The 16,200-nt window shown below is 40.8% G+C and overlaps 1 protein-coding gene and 1 long non-coding RNA gene across 2 annotated transcripts in view; one reads left to right on the plus strand and one right to left on the minus strand.

Annotated features, from left to right (window-relative positions):
* Positions 1-1,103: 1,103 nt before the first annotated feature.
* On the minus strand, positions 1,104-12,698 carry LOC139357058 (uncharacterized). The gene is made up of 4 exons (XR_011609660.1): positions 12,497-12,698; positions 11,070-11,187; positions 1,929-2,045; positions 1,104-1,819 (listed from the first exon to the last, which is right to left on the minus strand). It is a non-coding gene; the product is annotated as an uncharacterized lncRNA (long non-coding RNA).
* Positions 3,314-16,200, plus strand: part of LOC105492428 (mitogen-activated protein kinase kinase kinase 2) — an 88,692-nt gene continuing 75,805 nt past the window's right edge. The window contains exon 1 of the mRNA XM_011759518.2: positions 3,314-3,452. The gene's annotated coding sequence lies outside the window, so the exon portion shown is untranslated. The remainder of the gene's footprint in view (positions 3,453-16,200) is intronic.

Genomic DNA, 16,200 nt, shown 5'->3' on the forward strand with positions numbered 1-16,200 from the left:
TCTGCCTGGAATGCAGACTCCTCCATCCTTATTTCTTCCAGCAATTAACTACCCCCATTCAAGTTTCAGTTACCAGCCATGGCACGATATGTGGCCAGCAAGATTCTAAGATGTCCCTGCAGATCCGTGACGGCTGGTGTACATAGCCTGCATAACCCTCAGTACTGTGAATATAACGAATTATACACCTATGATCAGGCTATGTTATGTGACAATGTTGATGTTAAGAACAGATTGTCAGTGTGCCTGATCTAATCACATGCACTCTTTCAAAGCTGGGCGCGGTGGCTCACGCCTGTAATCCCAGCACTTTGGGAGGCCAAGGTGGGTGGATCACGAGGTCAGGGGTTCGAGACCAGCATGACCGACATGGTGAAAACTCATCTCTACTAAAAATACAAAACTTAGCCGGCGTGGTGGCGCACGCCTGTAATCCCAGCTACTCAGGAGGCTGAGGCAGGAGAATTTCTTGAACCTGGGAGATGGAGATTGCAGTGAGCCGAGATTGCACCACTGCACTCCAGCCTGGGCGACAGAGTGAGACCCTATCTCAAAAAAATAAAATAAATAAAATAAAATAAAAATAAAAGCAGAGAGTTTTCTCTGGCTGGGAGCAAAAGAGGAAGTTAGACAGAGATCTGATGTAGGAGGATGTTTGGCACGCAAGAAGGTCTCTGTCGCTGGCTTTCAGGATGGAAGGGGTCATGTGGAAGGATGGAAGGAATGCAGGTGACCTCCGGAACTGTAGGCAGGCTCAGGAAATGGGGATGTCAATCCTACAACCACAGAAAACTGAATTGTGCCTAAAAGAAGAACGAGCTTGGAAGATCTTTGCAAGAAGTCAGCCCAGCTGATACTTTGATTTCAGCCTTGCAATATACCCTGAGTAGAGAACTCAACCTTGCCCCTGTGCAAACTTCTGATCCATATAACTGGGAGCTAATAAACTGACACTGTTTTAAGTCACTAAGTCTGTGGCGGTTTGTTGTTATGCAGCAACAGAAAAGGAACACGCCACATCTCCTCTCTGAAGTCATCTCTCACTTCCCCAGGCACACCTGTGACATTTTCCTCTTGCCGCTGTGGCACCTGATGCACCATGATGCAGGTCACAGTGTGTTATCATTTTCCATTTACCTGTCTGCCTTCCTCACAGGATTCTGAGTTCCTGGGCAGTGGGGACTATATAATTTTATCACTGTAATCTCAGGTACAGAGTAGGAAGGTGAAAAAATATTCATTGAATGATGGTTTCATCAAGAAAAAAATCCCAAGATCACTAATTTGTAATCATATATACTAAAACAACCAAAGATGTCAGAGATTTAACATCTAAGCAAGAGGAAAAGTCACCAATATAAAAGAGAATGGCAAAAAAGAAAGAATAGCTATTATAACTATACGCATGGGATGTTTCTGAGGAACCCAGAGGTGAACGAAGTCCCCAAGGGTGGTAAATGAGGGAAGGAAGTGGAGAAATGAGCAGAACTATGAAGGGAAAAAATTTATCTCTGGATTACTTAGTAAACAAACACGTTTTTATTGAATGCTTGGTTTGTGGTGACCCTATAACTGTGGCGAACAATATCGATGTCTCAGATTTAAATACTATCCTCAGGCATTCTGAGACCCTCCTTTCTGTGGCATACAGATCTTTGAATGTTAGATTCAAGAAGGTCTTAGATTTATGCATAAAAGTCCTCCATTTTTTAAACAAATAGAAGCAAACTGATTTTCCACTGAGCTCTGTGTTTCTGAGGTGCACATCCTTGTTCCTGTGCCTTTGACACCTCTGTTAATGAATCTGTAATAAAGATTCCTGGAGGAAACCCAGAGATAGTTTGACACTGCACAAGTTTCTCCCTCAGTCTCTGCCGCACAAGTGCCAGCTCCCTTGACCATCAACCCAAGTTGGGATAGCTCCTTACCTCTGGGTCGGTGAGTCCCATTCCCATTTCTCTCATCTCAAATGCTGCAGTGGAAATATGGTCTGGAATATGCATGAAAGGGGTGGATCCAGCATGTACCAAGAAACCAAGTAGAAGCTAAACAGGGAGGAATGGTACAGGAAGTTGTAAGGGGTATTTAAGGAAGGGAGAAGAGAGGGGGCGGAAAGATGCTTTCTGGATCAAAGTAGGGTGAAAACCTCGGGATGCCGGTTAGGCACACCACGGAGGGCCTCACCGCTAGTCTGATTAATTTGCATTTTATCCTGTGGGCGATGAGGAGCGAAGGAAAGGGTTTTAGACTCTAGCTTTGGGGGTGGGGTGTCAACTCATGTCTCTGGGCTGAAGTTTCCACATCTGTTAAGCTGGAGAAGTAATACTTGCTGGGCCAACCAATGTACACCATTGTTACAACCAAGTATCGATGGTGATAAAAACTAAACAGAAAACACAAATAACACTTAGCCGGTCTCCAAGGGGGTGGTTTAAGGTTAGGTGGCAAGCCTGAAGTAATTTCTAAAGTCCCTTGGGAATAAAATTCTGAAACTTGAGCCATAAATTAAGAGGCAGATGGCTTTTCTCTTTGCAAACGACCTGCCACAGACTCAGTCCGTCACTGCCTCTGCTAGCTCTGCTACCCTTGGGCCCCGTCCGCAACCCACGTGGGAGACCTTTCACGGGATCTACTCGGATGTCTGGGATCGAGACAACCCAGGTGCGTATGCGCCGCGCACACGGAACAGCGCAGGCTGCCCGAGGCCATGGGGCGGGGCCGAGGCCGGGGCGGAGCCAGGACTGGGAATCCCCGCGCCGTCAGGCCGGTGGGGGCCGGGCGTGTGTGTGGGCGTGGCGGGCCTCTGCGCAGGCGCCGACCCACTCCCCAGAGCCGGGCGCGCGCCCGCGACGGGTTCCGCTACCGGCGGGCGGAGGGGTGCGCGCGCACGAGCGAGCGGCCGTGACGTGCGCCGCGCTACGCCCGACGTCACGAGTCCGTGTGTAGTGGCGGCCGGGCTGCCTGCCCTCAGCGGCGGCGCCTGACGAGGGTGCCGCGGCGGGTGGGCGCAGCGTTCGGGGATTGCACGACCCGCGGCGGCGACGAAGACTACGACCAGGAAGCTCGGCTCCCCTGTCCGCGGAGTCGCCACTCCCGCCTCTTCTCCGGTCTCTGGCGACGCGGGCCCGCGGCTTCCCCCTTTCCTGCCCGACTCCCCGCGGGCCTCGGGGTTGCAGCGGCCAGAAGCACCGAGGAGCGCCAGGAGGACCCGGCCGGCCGCGAGGATTGACGCGCCCGCCACCCCGCCCGGCCCAGGCTTCATGTGAAAGAGGGACGGGCCTGGCCCCGAGGCCCGCGCCCGACTCCTCGCGCGCCCCTCCGGCCCCCGGGGGCCCCGCGGCCGCCCCCGACCGGGGGCCGCGGTGACAGGCCGCGCCGGGGCGGAGGGGCGGGCTCGGCGGGGGCGGCCCCTCCTTGGGCCTGCGGCTCTCTACGTCCCTGCGGAGCTGCCGGTACGTGCGTGTGTGCGTGCGCGCGCGTGTGCGCTTGTGTGTGTGTGTGTGTTTGTGTGTGTGTGTGTGTGTGTGTGTGTGCGCGCGCGCGTGTGTGGGGGGCTGCGGGCTGGGCGCCGGGAGGGGGCTGGCGGCGGCCTAAGCGCCGCTCCAGGGGCGGAGATTTCGCTGGGTGATGGCCTAACTGAGGGAGGGCGGACCTTGGGCCCCCTACATCCCGTCCTGAAACCCAGGTCAGCGCGAAATAGGCTGCTGCGCTGTTAGCTGTCAGACACGTACCCTGCAGAGATTTTAGAAGGAAGGTTGCAGCTGGTCTTGCGATGAAGCAGAAATGGTACATGCAGTGAACGAAAAAGTGCTTGTCTTTGCACTGTCACAGTGTGGTAATCTTTTGATGTAATGTTGTTTCCCCCTTTTCACGGAATATTTAGGTAGCACTTACGGTGCCCTTAGTCTGCGCCCGGCAGTTGTTATGTCTTATTTCTCTTCATCTTCCCAGCCCAGTGAAGTGGGTATATCGCCCCATTTTACAGATGAAAACTTGAGGCCCAGAGAGATTAAGGCATTTGTCCAAGGTCATGAAGCTAGTAATCCAGAAAGGCTTGGGTCGAAGACAGTATTTCTTGCAAAAATAAATACGTTGAGAAAATGAGACTAACTGGGCAGTTTCTTTAATGGGACAAATTCTAAACACATAGACGCAGTTTAGTTTTCCTTAAGTAAGATCTTCGATGTCTTTTGCCAAACCATTTTCTTGGCTTAAAAAAAAAAATTTAAAGGATGGCTTCGGCTTCAGATACCTTTACTTTTTGCGTACTAGTACTGGACAGAAAAAGTTACTCTCTTACAAAAAAGAAATACATTTGGTAAAACAGCATAGATCTTGAAAAGTTACAAATTTACTTTTTAGTTTGACCTTGATGCCCAAAGGGAACTCACAGTTGGGTTATTTGCTTGAGATTTCCTTGTTGCAAAATTTGTTGCTGGATTATGTGGCAATTTAGTGATTTGTTAGTTGTCTTATGCAATGTTTTTTAGTTTGATGTCAAATTTTAATATCGTAGAAAGTTTGATGGTGTGATTCTTTTTTCATTTGTATGGAGTGCTACTAATCAGTGTTTATAAGCTAACTGAAAATTCTCATTTTAGCATGAGTTTTGTATTTTTTTAAACTATGGTGAGAGGAAAAAATAAGGAGCCAGAGCTCTGTACTGAAAAAAAGTCGATACATTTCCTTGAGTAATTGAAGCTTTGTGCATAATTGCAAATGTTTAACAAATCTATTGATGCCCAATTATACTAGTCCGTAATTTTCCTAGTATATTATCAAGTTGAAGAAAATTTGTGATCTTGCAATCTCTGTGGAGAAAAGGTGAAATTACAAAGTTAACGTGGATGGTTTACAGATTGATTTGTTGTTTGGTTAAAATATAAACATGTTGAATCTTATTGAATTATGTTGTATCTGGTATCATTATAGAATGGTTATCCATGTGCCTGTTTTGAGAAACTAGCTGTTAAAGACTTATCTTAAATAATTGGATTGCATTAGAGATTGAATCTTTTAAGCAATGTTTTAGGTGGAGCTTTTGTTTCTCATTTACTTTATTGGTACCAAAGGGGTAAACTAATAGGTGCTGTATTAAAATAAAGTCATGTTTGATACTCTGCATTTCTTACAGCGTTGGTTTCAGGTTGATTTTCTCTTTCCCTATAGAATTGGAGCTGTTTCCCCCCACCTCCCACTTTTTATTATCAGACAATTTCGAGTATGCAGAAAATCTGGTAGTAGTAAACCACTTGTATCATGATCCTGTAGATAAAACGTTTGTTGGTATCTTGCCATATTTGCTTTATCTATAAATACATGTACAGCCATACCTTAGAGATTGTGGCTTTGGTTCTAGACCACTACAATAAAGCGAAATAAGTGAGTCACATAAATTTTTTAGTTTCACAGTGCATATAAAGTTATGTTTGCAATATATTGTAGTCTATTGTGTGCAATGGCATTATGTCTAAAAAATGTATATACCTTAATTTAAAAATTATTTATTGCTAAAAATTGCTAAAGAACATTTGAGCCTTTAGAGAGTTGTAATCTTTTTGCCGGTGGAGGGTCTTGCCTCCATGTTGATGGCTGCTGACGAGTAAGGGTAGTTGATAAGGGTTGGTTGGTGAAGTTTGGGATGGCTGAGGCAATTTCTTAAAATAAGACATTAGTGAAGTTTGCCGCATCGATGGACTCTTCCTTTCATGAAAGATTTCACTTTAGCATGTGATACTATTTGATAACATTTTGCTCACCATAGTACATTTTTCAAAATTGGAGTCAGTTGTTTCAAACCCTTTATCAACTAATTGCTTATCAACTATTATCTAAGTTGCTTATCATTGCTTTATCAACTAAGTTTTTGTAATATTCTGAGTCCTTTGTTGCCACTTCAATAATATTCACGTCATCTTCACTAGGAGTAGATTCCGTCTCAAGAAGCCACTTTCTGTCCAGGTGTAACGGGATCACGCTTATAATCCCAGCAGTTTGGGAGGCTGAAGCAGGAGGATTGCTTGCACCAAGGAATTCAAGAACAGCGTCGGCAACGTGGCAAAATCTCATTAAAAAAAAATATAAAGGTTGGCCGGGCGTGGTGATTTGGGAAGCTGAAGCAGGAGGATTGCTGGAGTCGGGGAGGTCAGGGCTGCAGTGAGCTGTGACACTGCACACCAGCCTGTGCAACAGAGCAAGACCCTGTCTCAAAAAAAAAAAAAAAAAAAAAAAGCCACTTCGTTTCCTCATCCATAAGAAGCAGCTTTTCATCCATTCAAGTTTTAGCTCCACTTCTAATTGTAGTTCTCTTGCTGTTTCTATCACATCTGCAGTTAGTTCCTCCACTGAAGTCTTGAACCCCTCAAAGTCATCCATGAGGGCTAGAATCAGCTTCTTCCACATTCCTGTTAATGTTGGTATTTTGACGTCCTCCCATGAATCATCAGTTTTCTTAATGGCATCTAGAATGATGCATCCTTTCCAGAAGGTTTTCAATTTACTTTGCTCAGATCTATCAGAAGAATCTGATCACTGTCTATGGTAGTTACAGCCTTACAAAATGTATTTCTTTTGTTTTTCTTTTTTTAGTTTCACAGTGCATATAAAGTTATGTTTACAATATACTGTAGTCGTTAAGTGTGCAATGACATTGTAAAAAAGCAATGTATACACCTTAATTAAAAATTATTCGTTGCCAAGAAATGCTGAAAGAACATCTGAGCCTGGCTCAGGCTAGCCTAATTTTTTATTTTTATTTTTAGAGTTAACATCTCACTGTATTGCCCAGGCTGGTTGCAAAGTCTTGGCCTCAGATGGTCCTGCCACCTGGGCCTCCCAAAATGTTGAGATTACAGGCATGAGCCATTGTGCCTGGCTGTATTTCTTAAATTAATGAGACTTGATGGAAGCATCCAAATTGGAAAAGTCAAAATACCCTATTCCCTGATGACATGATCTCTCTTATTTTTAGAAAAACCTAAAGATGCCACCAAAAACCTCTTAAATTTGACAAATAATCCAGTAAAGTGTCAATACAAAATCAATGTACAAAAATGAGGAGCATTTCCATACACCAATAATGATCCAACTGAAAACCAAATCAAGAAAGCTATCTTCAAAAAAAGAAAAAATCCACCTAGAAATGTATTTAACCAAGGAGGTGACAGATCTCTATAAGAACTACAAAGCCCTGATGTAAGAAATTGTAGATGACACAGACAAATGGAAAAACATCCCATGCTCATTGATTGGAAGAATCAGTTTTGTCAAAATGACCATACAACCTGATATGGGTTGTTTGTCTCCTCCAAATCTCATATTGAAATGCAATCGCCAGTGTTGGAAGTGGGGCCTGGTGGGAGGGGACTGGATCATGGGGGTGGGTCCCTCCTGAATGGCTTAGCACCATCCCCTTGATGATGAGCAAGTTCATGTGAGATCTGGTTGTTTAAAAATGTGTGACATCTCTCCACTCTCTCTCTTGCTCCTGCTCTTGCCAAGTGATGTCCTTGCTCCTGCTTTGCCTTACGTCATGAGCAGGTGCCAGCATCATGCTTCCTGTACAGCCTGCAGAACTGTGAGCCAATTAAACCTCTGTTCTTTGTAAATTACCCAGCCCGAGGTATTTCTTTAGAGCAGTGCAAGAATAGCCTAATACACTACCCAAAGCAATCTACAGATTGAAGGCAATCCCTGTCAAAATACCAATGTCAGTTGGGTGGAGTGGCTCATGCCTGTAATGCCAGCACTTTGGGAGGCAAAGGCAGGTGGATCACCTGAGGTCAGGAGTTCGAGACCAGCCTGGCCAACATGGTGAAACCCTGTCTGTACTAAAAATACAAAAATTAGTGGGATGTGGTGGCAGTAGTCCCAGCTACTTGGGAGGCTGAGGCAGGAGAATTGCTTGAACCCAAGAGATGGAGGCTGCAGTAAGCCAAAGTCGTGCTGCTGCACTTCATCCTGGGCAATGGAGTGAGTCTCTGTCTCAAAAACAAAACAAAACAAAACAAACATTCTTCACAGAACTAGCAAAAACAATTCTAAAATTCATGTGAAACCAAAAAGCCCGAATACCCAAAGCAATCCTAAGCAAAAGGAACAAAGCTGTAGGCACCACATTACCTGACATCAACTTATACTGCAAGCCTGTAATAACCAAAACAGCATGGTACTGATAGAAAAACAGCCACATCCATCGGTGGAACGGAATGGAGAACCTAGAAATAAAGCCACATATTTACAGTTAACTGATCTTTGACAAAGTTGACAAGAACACAGACTGGGGAAAGGATGCCTTCCTTCAATTATGGTGCTGGGAAAATCGATCGCCACATGTAGAATAATGAAACAGAACCCTTTCGTCTCAAAAATCAACTCCAGATGGATTCAGGACTTAAATGTAAGATGTGAAGTTATCAAACTACTGAAAGAAAGCCTAGGGAAAACTTCTGGCCATTGGTCTAGGCAAAAAATTTGTGACTAAAACCTCAAAAGCACAGGCAACAAAAACAAAAATAGACAAACGGGACTTAGTTGAACTAAAAAGCTTCTGCACAGTGAAAGAAAGAACAGAGTAAGTAGACAGCCTGCAGAGTGGGAGAAAATATTTGCAGACTATACATCCAATGGGAACTAACGTCCAGAATTTACAAAGAACTCAGACAATTAAAAAAATAATGGTAAATAATCCCATTAAAACATGAGCAAAGGACATGAATAGACGTTTTTCAAAAGAAATACAAATGGCCGGTAGGCACTTGAAAAAATGCTCAACATTATTAATCAGAGAAATGTGACTTAAAATCACACGGAGATATCATCTTACTCCAATTGGAATGACTACTATTAAAAAGACAAAAAAAAAAAAAAAACCAAAACAGATGTTGGCAAGGATGCAGAGAAAAAGGAACTATAATACACTGGTGGTGGGAATGTAAATTAGTTTAGCCTCTAGGGAAAACAGTGTGGTGAGTTCTCAAAGAACTGAAGATAAAACTACCATTCCATCCAGCAATCCTAGTACTAGGTATCTGCTCAAAGCCAAAGAAATCATTATATCGAAAAGATACCTGCAGTTCTGTGTTTATCACAGCACTATTCACAGTAGCAAAGATATGGAATCAACCTAATTGTCTATCGGCAGATGACTGGATAAAGTAAATGTGGTATATATACACAATGGAATACTATTCAGCCATGAAAAAGAATACAGTCATGTCTTTTGTAGCAACACAGATGGAACTGGAGGACATTATCTTATGTGAAACAAATCAGACACAGGAAAATAAATACCTCATATTCTCACTTCTAAGTGGGAGCTAAATGATGTGTATGCATGGACATAGAGTGTGGAATGATAGATAATTGGGACTCAGAAAAGTTGTGGGGTGGGAGTGAGTGGATGATGAGAAATTACTTAATGGGTGTAATGTACTTTATTTGGCTGACGGATACCCTAAAAGCCCTAACTTCACCACTACACAATCTATGCATGTAACAAAATTATACTTGCACTCAATAAATGTATACAAATACAAATGGAAATAATTTTTCTTTTTTTCTTTTTTGAGACGAAGTTTCACTCTGTCACCCAGGCTAGAGTGCAATTGCACAATCTCAGCCCATTGCAACCTCCGCCTCCTGGGTTCTCCTCAGCCTCATGAGTAGCTGGAATTACAGGCATGCGCCACCACGCCCAGCTAATTTTGTATTTTTAGTAGAGATGGGGGTTTCACCATGTTGGTCAGGCTGGTCTTGAACTCCTGACCTCAGATGATCTGCCCACCTCGGCCTCCCAAAGTGCTGGGATTACAGGTGTGAGATACTGTACGCAGCCGGATATAATTTTTTAACAGAACAGTGGGTGTGCTGGGGTGGCTGTTGGAATGTCACTGTTCTTAGGACTTTAAGATACATGTTTGTACACAAAGACTTGAAAGTTGAAGTGACTCCTTCATCCATGGACTGCAGTATGAATGTTGTGTTAGAAGGCGTGGAGACAACATTAGTCTTGTACATCATCAGAGCTCTTGGGTGACTAGATGCACTGTCAGTAAGCAAAAGGAATCCTTATTTCTGAGCAGTAGGTCTCAACAGTGGGCTTAAAATATTCATTAAAGCATGCTATAAACAGATATACTGTCAGTCATCCAGGTTTTGTTTGATTGCCACAGTACAGGCAGAGTAGATTTGGCATAGTTTTTAAAGACCCTAAGACTTTCAGATTGGTAAATGAGCACTGAGTTCAGCTTAAAGTCATCAGCTGCATTACCCTTAAGACAATCAGGCCATCTTTTGAAGCTTTGAAGCCAGGCGTTGATTTCTCTTCTCTAGCTGTGAAAGTCCCACATGCCATCTTCTTCCAATAGAAGGCTGTTTCGTTGCCACTGAAAACCTGATGTTGAGTGTAGACACCTTCATCAGCTAGATCTTCTGGGTAACTTGCTGCACCTTCCACATTAGCACTTGCTGCTTCACCATGCACTTTTATGTTATGGAGGTGGCTTTCTTTAACTTCCTGAGCTGTCCTCTGCTAGCATCCGACTTTTCTTCTGCAGTTTGCTCACTTCCCTCAGCTTTCATAGAATTGGAGAGAGTTAAGGCCTTGCTCTAGATTGGACTTTGGTATAAGGAAATGTGGTTAGTTTGATCTATCCAGACTAGTAAAACTGTGTGTGTCAGCTAATAAGGCTGTTTTGCTTTCCTGTCATTTGACGTGCCTTCCCTACTAATCTTAATCATTTCTCGCTTTTGATTTAAAGTGGGAGTTGTGTGAGTCTTCCTTTCACTTGAACACTTAGAGGCCACTGTAAGGTATTGGCCTAATTTCATTTAATAATGATTGTGTTTCAGGAAATACGGAGACCCAAGGAGAGGGAAAGAGAGGGGGATGAGGACTGGATGGTGGAGCAGTCAGAACACACCCAACATTTATTCAGTTCATTGTCTTACATTGACATGATTTGTGGCGCCCCAAAGCAATTACAATAGTAACATCACAAATCACTGATCACAGATCACTGTAGCAGATATAATAACAATGAAAAAGGCTGAAATATTGCAAGACTTACCAAAGTATGGTACAGATACACAAAGTGAGCACAGAGTGCTGTTTGAAAAATGGTACCAATAGACTTGGATGATGCAGGGTGTCACAAACTTTCAATTTGCAAGAAAGCACATTATTATCTGTGAAGCACAATGAAAAGTGAAATAAAACAAGGTATGCTTCTACTGAAAGAAAAAAACTATCAAACTAGAATTCTAGACCCTGGAACTATATATTTAAAAAATAAAGGAGAAATAAACATTTCCAGATATTTAAAAAAATAACTATGAAGCAGAATAAAATGAAGCTCAATAAAATGAGATATATTTGTATATTATTTCTAACTGAACTGTTTGAAACTAAGCTATGGACATTATGACATTTTACCCCTCAATATGTCACATGCCTCCCTTAAAGTTAAGGACATTTTTTTACATAGCCAAAATACCATTATTGTTACTTTTCTTAGGTGTTTAGGTGTGATAATTCTTTAATATACTCTAATATATATCCATATTTACATCTCATTCGTACTGAATTGTAATTTGTGGTTTGTGCACCCATCCCCACCAAATCAGGAGTCCATCAAAGTTTATTCATTGCATTTGTTGTTAAGTCTTTTTGATCTCTTCTAATCTAGAGTAGTCTCACCTCTTACCCCCTTTAAAAATGACAATTAGTTTTTTTAAGAGATCAAGACAGTTGTCTTATAAAGTGACTCATATTCTCGATTTGTCAGATTTTTTCCCCCCTTATAGCATTGTTCAACTTGTTCCTGTATTCTCTCTATACTAGTTGTTAAGTGTAAACTAGGTTTAAAGGGTCGATTAGTTTTAATTTAAACATTTTGGGCAAGAATACCTAATAAGTGATTTAATATATTTTATATGCCTCCCATTAGGAGATGTACACTGTGCAGTCCCATTATTTGTGATACTAAGTTTGATTGCTTGGTTGAGAGGAGTAAGGTGAGGTATCACTGCAGTCAGCAAGTAATCTGTGGCATGATAAATTAGCACTGTATTGCTAGCCTGTTCTCTAGTTGTGGTATCTTTTGCAGATCCTTGTCAGGCTAACTTTTAAATTTCAGTGTTAATAAATGTTTGTTGGTCTATAGATGGAAACAAATCACAGGAACTAAAAAATATCCAGCTAGGTTAATCAGAATCTGATTTTGTGGATTTTAAAGATTTTAACAAAGAATTCAAAGTATCCTTTGTTACGAATTTTATAAGAAACCCGTCTTGAAAAAAATGGGAATAACTCAATGCTGGTCTTCCATACTCTTAAGAAGTGCATTTAAATTTTTCTTAGACAACATCTACTGCACAAGAATAGCCAGAAATACAATATAAAGGAAGGGTCGATCTACTAAAATATGTTTTGAGAAATTGTCTCTTTTCCGATGTAATGGGAGGAGCACTGGATTGAGAATCAGATTATTCTTACCATTATATGAAGTTCAAGAATTAAAATTTTTGAGCTGGGCTGTGTGGTGCATGCCTCAGCTACTCAGGAGGTTGAGGCAGGAGAATCCCTTGAGCCCAGGAGTTGGAGGGCATCCTGGGCAACATAGCAAGACCCTGTATCAAAAATCAGGAAAAAAAGAATGATAAATTTTTAAACTTTACTGCATGTTCTTATTTCATAGTGATTGCTTTAGTAATACAACTTTTGTTGTATGCACTTTAGTAAACATTTATAAGTAAACAATTTCTGTTAATGAGGTATGTTTGTTACATTTAGAAGTGAACCTCATTTTTATGAAGCCAGTTATAAGTAAATCAAATATATTGTAATACAAAATTGAACTTAAAAAAACCTTTCCTCTTATTCTCAAAGTGTTGTGTGAGATGTGTGTATATATATATATATCTCTATATCTACACACACTTAACAAATTTGAAATGTTAATTTTGTCTTTGTCTTGGATATTCCTGGGATTTATTTGGAACATTGGTTGACTATATTTCTCTTGGTAGTTAATCACATAGTTGCTTTGTAGTATCTTTTGTATTGCTGCCTTTATTATTACTTAACTCTTAGGTTAAAGAGTTAAGATTAGGTCCTAACTCTTAATTTGTTGTTGTTGTTTATGCCTTGCCTTCCCAACTGATAGGAGGATAGGGATAGCATCTTTAGATTCCCCCTGTCACTAGCATACTGCTTTTCTTACAAGTGCTCAACAGTTATTTGTTTGAGATTCCTAGTACCATAAACTTAAAAAGCACTATGAGGTTTATAAACTTTGGAATTTTTTCCATTTGTGTGGTTAGTGATTTAGTGCAGACTTTAATAGTTAATAATGACAAAAGAATAGTTGAATATATTTTATCAGTATTCTTTGTATCATTCTCAAATTAGGTCCCTTTATTGTCACTGAGAATGTTCCTAGAGCACTCCGTGCACACTTGCCTCTACCATTGTACTTGCCACACTGCACTATAATAATCGCTGTGTCCTTCAGTAGTAAGTTAGTTCATCAAGAACAGAGGCAGCGTTTTATTGGTTGGTACTCTGGTGCCTAGCACAGTGCAGACAGCAGGGATCTCCTTTTGCAGTGCTGTAATATTACTTAAAAGGTGATGCCTCCCAAAATCGTTGATGATTTACAGAAGTTTTGTTTTGAATTTGCTGGTTGAGTTTCCTTTGTTTCTTTTTTTCTCCCACATGATACTGGTTTTACTTTAGTTAAATGTAATTTTCTATGTTCTAGGCACTGATTTCAGTATACTTGTAAGATTTTAATTCATTTAATCCCTACAACAACCCAGTGAATTAGTTACTGTTATTATATCCGTAGTGCAGATGAGGAAACTGAAGCACAGGGACAATAAGCAACTTGTTTAGGTTCCCACATCTTGTCTCTGGTGGAGCTAGGACTTGAACTCAGGCAGCATGGCTCTAGAATATGTGCTCCTAACATGCTGCTTTTCTTGCTTTATCAGGGCAATGAGAAAATTGGATTTGTAATATATCTTTCATCAATCAGTATGAAAACATTCTTTGACATTTATATTATGCTATTTAATTCATTGAGTACCCGCTATGTACCAGAGTGAGGATGGTATTTCCAGAAGGCCTTGAAGAGTCGTCAACAGTTGAACTAAGTTAACAAACCTTATACGTTAACCGACTGTGCTTATAATGTGTATTGAAAAAACTTAAAAGTATAGAAAAGATAAAATAAAGGTAGTGAATAGCTGAGACTATGAGCTTGGGATTTAGACCTGAGTGTGAGTCTCAGTTCCACTCTCTCAGCCTCACTTCTCTGTAAAATTGGGAAATAGTGTCTAATTCATAGGGTTTTAAAATGAGGTTTAAATGAGGTAATATGTTTAGGACAATGCCTAGCATATAATAAGTGTTCCAAATACATTATCAGTTATTGTAAAAATCTCTCATAATCCACATGTATTATGTCTATTTTGGTGTACAAAGAAGCTCTCTTATTTAATGTGATTGGGAGGTAGTATTTATTAAATTTTAAAAAGTTATTAATGTAAGGGGAATAAAAATGATACATCCTACCTTAAATATTTATTTTGTTTTAAGAAAACATAAGAGGCCAGGCACCATGGCTCATGCCTGTATTCCCAACCCTTTGGGAGGCCAAGGTGGGTGGGTCACTTGAGCCCAGGAGTTTGAGACCAGCCTAGGCAACATGAGGAAACCCTGTCTCTCCAAACAAACAAACAAACAAACAAAAAATTAGGCAGACATGATAGCAAACACACTGGTAGTTCCAGCTACTCAAAAGGCTGAGGTGGGAGGATTGCTTGAGCCCGGGAGGTCGAGGCTACAGTGAGAAGTGATCATGCCACTGCTTTCCAGTCTGGGTAACAGAGTGAGACCCCATCTCAAAAACAGAAAAACCCAGAAAACAAACAAACAAAACCATATAGATGTAAAGCAGTCTGAGTATATGATCCATCTAGAGACGTGTGATTTTTCCTCCTTTTACAGTTGATTCACCTATACCTGATTTAACAGTTTTTTTGTAATTAGCTGTTGAGTCTTTCTAAAATTCAGCTTCATTTTTAAAGAATCAACTCTTCATATTTACAGTTTTACTGATTTATGTAGTATTTAAACTTAATGTTATTTTATCACGAACTATGTGTTATAAACTGTAAATTATGATAACAAATATAACTAATTCTTGGTAAGTTGATGGGAACATAAATGTACTGGTCTGATAAAAAGTAAGCTTAACTAATGGTGAATGTTCAGTAATTTATTGGAGAGAATGGAGAGTGTTGGTTAATTTGCCAAATTAGTTTGTTAAGGATGTTGGATAAGAGAAAATATTGTTGCCTTGCCTTCTAGTATCTCTGAGTAATTGAGAAAGTATTATACAGATATTTTAAAAAGGATTCAGCACTACATAATAATAATATGTCAGTTTTGTTTCAGCTCTTTCAAATTTTTAAAATTTGTGCCTTTGGTTTTTCTTTGTATTCTGGTACCTTGAGGATGTGTAGTTTTTTAAGATCTCCATTTTCCATGTTTGTCATCTTCTGTCAGTATCTTTGCATTCTAGTAAAGCTTCTTAGGTTTGACCTCTGTAGCCACATCAGTAGTTCTTTTCTTTATACCCTCCAGTATCTATTAAAAATATTTTTTGTCTCACAGTTTTTATGGTGGTTGTTTGTTTGTTTGTTTGTTTTGAGACAAGGTCTGTCTCTGTTGTCCAGGCTGGAAGGCAGTGGTGTGTTCTCAGCTCACTGCAGCCTCTGCCAGTTGAATCTGTATTATCTTGGCAGTCCTAGATCTCATCCGTTTCCTTTTTCATGTTGTCTTTGTTTTGCATCTCAGCCTAGTCTCCTGTTTGGCTTTCTCTTCCTGTTTTATAAAGACAAGTCTTCTGGCATTGAAGCTATCATACAATTTTCTACAAATTTCAAACTGTATCTTAGGAAGCAGAGGTAATATTTGATTGTCTACTACGTGCCAGAAAATTTACATTACATTTTTAAACTTCTTAATAATTATGGTATATCACATTTTCCTGATTTTACAGGTAAGACTCAGAGTCACATAGTGAGTGCAGTTGGGATTTTGTGTGGCTCTTCCAGTTACAGCAAAGATTCCTGATATTCCTGCTGCTTCCACATTGCTCATATTCTCATTATATTCATCATTCTCTATGA

Source organism: Macaca nemestrina, chromosome 11 (genome assembly GCF_043159975.1).
Source record: "Macaca nemestrina isolate mMacNem1 chromosome 11, mMacNem.hap1, whole genome shotgun sequence".
NCBI lineage: Eukaryota > Metazoa > Chordata > Mammalia > Primates > Cercopithecidae > Macaca > Macaca nemestrina.